This window comes from Aphelocoma coerulescens, chromosome 1 (assembly GCF_041296385.1).
Source record: "Aphelocoma coerulescens isolate FSJ_1873_10779 chromosome 1, UR_Acoe_1.0, whole genome shotgun sequence".
Classification (NCBI taxonomy): Eukaryota; Metazoa; Chordata; class Aves; order Passeriformes; family Corvidae; genus Aphelocoma; species Aphelocoma coerulescens.
The window spans coordinates 117,803,173-117,808,850 of NC_091013.1; positions in this window are offsets into that span (position 1 = coordinate 117,803,173).

A 5,678-nucleotide genomic window follows, 5' to 3' on the forward strand; every position below is an offset into this window, starting at 1 on the left:
CTGGGGAACTGTTTTTTGTGGATCTATGTTAAATGCATTGTATGTACACTGGTAATTCTCAATATATTTTTACTGCACTGAAAAACAATGGCAACTTTTAAACTCCCCTGCCCATAGTAGAAAGACTGTAGAGACTTTTAGATAAAGAACTTTTTCTTTCTTTTTACCTAATATCACACAAAAAATTGCATTCAATAGCTGAGCTTAGCAACGCTGCAGGAGGACAGGTTATGAGAAGCTTTTTACTCATGAGACACTAATGCTACACACAGGAAATAATTATATACAGCAAAGGGAGGAATGTGCAAAATTACCAAATATTTATTATTTTGAATGTATGTTTGCAATCATAAATCACTCCTCACCTAAGAAATTGAGTTTCAAGCTCTAATTGTCCTCAACTAAAGCACTACCTATGTGCAGGCAATGAAAACCTCCACAAAAAATTATTATACTTGATTTGCACCTTTATTCATCAACAAAATAATCTTCCAGCTCATAATATTTGATCAGTTAGTGTAGAAAGCAATACTAGAGCTGTATGGGTGAAATGTGTCGATATGTGTCTATATATACATGTTTATAAAAAAGCAATATTATATCATGGGTTGAAAAGAATAAGGGTCTAGGTAGACAATTCATGGTCAACTCAACATCTATTTTTCGTGGATTTTTGACATTTATTCCAGTTCTTAATTATCACATCTGTTCTCTGAAAAAATATACATTACCATGCTGAACATGTCTTGGAAAACAGAGGGAAAATAAAGGAAAAAAAATTTATCAGTGAGACTAAATTTTCCAAAAACTCAACATTTCTATTCCCTGCTTCCCACAATGAATCACACCCAGTTGTGTTTCCTAAAGGTAAATTTACACAGAACCAAGATATTATTTAACATCATAAAAAGGAGGATAAAATTGGGGGATCAGTTTGTTACAAAGTTCTCCATATCACTCATAAGTCACAATTACCAGTTCTACATTTTTTAGATGTAGAACTTTTTCCTGAAGTGCTGTTTTTTAATAAAAGTAGAGGACAATTTAGGCATATTACTGAAGGCTGACTGAGATAATACCCTTTCCACATTCAGCTGAAACACAGAGAATGTTTCTGTGGCATATTCATAAAAAAAAAAGGCAATAAAAATGCAGTACAGTTCAAGCAGAGATTTACAAGTGGATAAATTGCAATCAACATTTAAAAGAAAAAAAGAAATAACTGAAACACTACAAACCTCACATGAACACAGTTTATAAATTTAAGGATTATACATGAGGCAAATGAAAGTACCTATAAATTCTCCTTATATTTAGGAAGTATTAACGTCAAGGAGGTAAGACACCCATGCAAACACAAGGAATGGAGGAGGCATTGGAGAGGTCAAGGCCACAAATGATTCTTGAAGGGAACTCACAACTATCAAAAATCCCATATTTAGTTTAGAAAAATAAAACCCCATCCAGACAATATCCAGGAAGTGGTTTTGGCATATTTTTCATGCAAATTGATGCAGGTAAACTAATTTGATGCCTGTGAGACCTTATCCCTAAATAGGATCCCTATTTAGCTTTTGCACAAAATAGCAGAGGGCTTTTTAGCTACCACGCCTCCCAAAGTGGTAGAGAAAAGCTTCTGTGCAGCTGTAAGACAGTGCCTAAATGTTTAAGATGCTACAGAAATCCAACACTCACTGGTGTCATTATTGGCAGGGAGAGAGAGGGCTGTGGTGACAACACACTTGACAACTGGCTGAGCTGTTAACTGCAATAAAATTATTTGGAACACAGAGGCCTGATGTTTCTATTAAGGTGGTTCTTACAAAACTGTTACGCAGCAAAGCTTTGAGAATCACAATTTTTTTGCCATACTATGTCACTCTTGAGTGTGGAAACACTGAAATACAGAACAGGAAAGAGTTCTTGAAAAAAAAAAATTATGCATATGAATGAGGATATATAAGTGTTTGTATGTATATACCTACATGTGTTCTGCATATGCAGACAAATACACTGAATTATTTTCACATGGAGCTGCCAGCTGCAGCTCCAAAATCCTGAGGTTTGTGCTGGGTCTCAACTTGATTCTGAGTGGTGTTCCTGTCAAGGAACTCAAGTGAAATCCCTAAAAAGAGACCACAGCCTCTCTCCTCTAGTACTGGGTGACACAGAAGGTCCCAACCACTCCCTTAGCAGCCCACATGGGAACAGAAGTATTAGAAAACCTTGGAAGTAAGATTTGCAAAAAAAATTTAAAAATTAATTAAAGATGCAAGTTCAAACCTACTGACAGTGAAGAAAATTGTAAATTAGTAAATTTTGTCATTTCTAATGGACTCAAGGCCATTAATTTTAAGTGAATTAAATGGGAAGGTGATAATGGGTGTTGGAGGGGAATCAAGTGCACCTACTGAAATCCTTGCTTCACCTTGCACAAATGATGATTGTTCTGTCCTCTTCATGTACTGAATTTCTGAAATTTAATGTGAAAAGACTCTGAATTACTGAACTTCCACTGGACAGAGTGGGAGCTGCTTTTGCAGCACGTGATGTGCGGCCCACCTAAAGTTCTAAGCACCAAAACCCCAGCACTAATGAATTTTTTCCCATGATGGTTTGAATGACTGTTTGGAGGTTCCAGAACTTAGAGTGACTCCAACTTTGGTGAGTTTGATACACAGGAGGAAATACGAAATACCTGCTCTTCCAAAGCCACAGCAACCACATGAAATATTTTGCTAACATGCTCTGTATTTTTAGGTGGACTTTGCACTAAGTATATAGAGGATAGACCAGCCAATCCCACCCTTTCCCATTTTCACTTTCTAGATCACAGAGAATTCCATGAGTCTGTAGATATCCCTTTCACAGATTTAACTCAGGTTGCAGCCCACTGGAATTTTGTCAACAGAAAAACTACACCTGGCTCAAGTGACACAGGTTGCAGCCCTAAATATATTTATGGATCGTCCTGGAACTCATTCTGGTAATTTTTACAAGCTCAAAACTGAAGGGCAAAGTCTATTTGCCAGGACACTCTATTCTTGCCACCCCATAATTGCTTCCATCTATTTTATAGCTATATAATCCAAAAAATTCCACCTAAATGTCTAAAATTAAGATGCCAAGTTCCAATGTTGGCATTTTGACAGAACCGATCAGTTCTCAAAGTTGGTTTCGTGAACACTGGCATGGAAATTTGTGCAATTCAGGGTCTGAAGAGTTTTCATTTTCCCTTAAATATTAGAATTCTGAGTCAGACAGCATTCCCCAGGCTGCACCAAGATCACATCCCTTCTTGCTGAGCTAGGTGAAGACACAAGAAGCCTTATGCAGCGAGGAGGATGAATTCATGAAGTACCAAAATAAAAATCCCATCATGCACTAAAAAATTAACATGCTTTTGGACATAAGCCATACCATGTTAGGCAAAATATTTCACTTTTCCCATGGCAAAAGCAGCTCTCTCTTCTCTCCCCAAACTGTTTTGTTTTGTTTGTTTTAAAAAAGGAAGTGTTAGCCAATATCTCTGTTAAAGATAAAAACAATTGAAGCCACTTTTTGCCATTTGTACATATGGATGGTGTTTCATTTTAAGCTGTTCCAGAGTTTGCACCCTTCAGATTACATGTCCAAATCTGTTACAAAAAGTCAACCAGAGGAGCTGGACCTTATGGCTAAACCCTGCTGCTCAACTCTCCTTAATAAAGTCTTCATTAAAATAAGAAATCTCTAATTAAAAAAAAAAAAAAAAAAAAAAAAAAAAAGTAGAGAGAAGCCTCTTGGTTTTCTGTTTTGTTTTCATTGGGTTAAGGTGCACGTAAAAGTAATTTTCAAATAAAATTAGGTTAAAAAAAAAAAGAGTAATTTAGGAAGTCTGCAGACACAAATATTAAATCTTCTCTTTGTTAAAGTCAGCAGATCCTCTAAGGAATTATTCTAATGTACAGAAATTATATCTAGCATAGGTTGTGTGATAAAATAACACAACAGGCTCATGTTAACCACAGAAAGAAAATCAAGCTCACCACTCTCACTGCTCACAACAAGCTGGAATATGTTGAGAAACTCACTTCTCTAAAAATGAGCCCACAGGAGTTTTGACACCTGCAAAGATGCATTTTTTAAAATTACATCTGGATAAAACCATACCACTGGAGGCACCTGATCCACCTCTTGTTGCGTTACTTTTCCCCTAAATATTGGCTGCACAATATTTCATAAGCAGACAGAAAAAAAAAAAGAGCTGTGTAGAATTTAATACTAAGGACCATGTTCACAATAAGTATTTTCTTCATAAAAGTTGGTATGCCTCTTTTAACTGTCTTTTCTCTATTTTTCAATATTTTCTAGCTTCTGCCTACATCTGCAACAAATTTGGCACATAATGTTCACAGCTTTGTATAAGGCTCGAGTGCCTTGTATTTGCACTGATGGAGAATATGATTGTGTACAGATGCTTGTTTTCCTTTTCCAACTAATTTTTTCTTCCCTATCCAGCCTTCTTTTGGCAGTGTTTAAAGTAGAAGAGGGGGTGAGAGGTGAAGGAAACTAAAAAGGGTGGGGTCTTTGGAAGAATTACGTGGAGTGTATGCAGAATAAACATTTGCAAAGGCAGCAATTTGCTGTTCAAAAAGAAAATCAAACTGCCCAGTCCTATTTACACACCCAGGGAGAGTCTGTATGATTCAGGCACCTGAGCAGCTGACAGAGCTTGGATTTCACCACATCCTAGTGCAGGGCACTTCAGCTCCCCCTGTTAATAAATAATTTTAATTTTGACTGCACATTTATTTTGTCGATGGGATAAACAATTTGTGAAATTCAGATGAGCATGTACAGCTGGACAGAGAACCAGTCACACCAAATACTGGATGGGTCTGGAGCAGGAAGCAGCCAAAATCCACGCCCTGGCAGCATCCCCCTGTCACAACTCTGTGTCACATGATAACTTGTGGAAATGCTGAAAGAATGAATAATGTTACAATGGATTTAATGCCAGACAACTTATGCTAGAAGGCAATTTTGGAGAGCAGGGTGCTGAGAGCTGTGTTGTGTTCTACACATTGTAACAACTTGTCTCAGCCCTCCACAAAAGAGGCATGAATTTTTCCACTCATCACTTTGGTTAGAACAAGGCCCTGAACAGAGAAAACGTGAAATCCCAGAACTGCAATTTGTTTCTGGGTTCTACCCAATCTGGAGGTTTAGATTAATCATGCAAGCTCAAATTTCCACAACCTCACTGTTCTGGGGTGCCCTGAATTTTAATGGATTAGATCATGTGAGGTTTGCCAGAACTTCAGAAGTTCCTGGTGCTCTTAAAACTAAAGACTTAACTAAAGGCAGTCCAAAACAAAACCCAAGTGGCTGAACACCAGGCAAACAAACCCCACAAACCAGGCTTTTACAACACTGTCTGGATGTTTCCCATCTGCAAAAATGACAGCAAAATCCTGTCCCAAGATAAGATTATCATCAGATATTTTCTCAGACTGTGGATGAAGGTGACTGACTTCAAAATTTTATGAAATGAGTGGTTCCAAGGGGAAAGGGAGTGACATTGTGAGATGCTATTTCACAAAGCTCCTTGCTTTCAGAATCGTTTTCCTTCTTATATCCTCAATTTAGCTCTGAAAAGCTGCTACCTTAGTCAAAGCATGGAAAAAATTATCAGC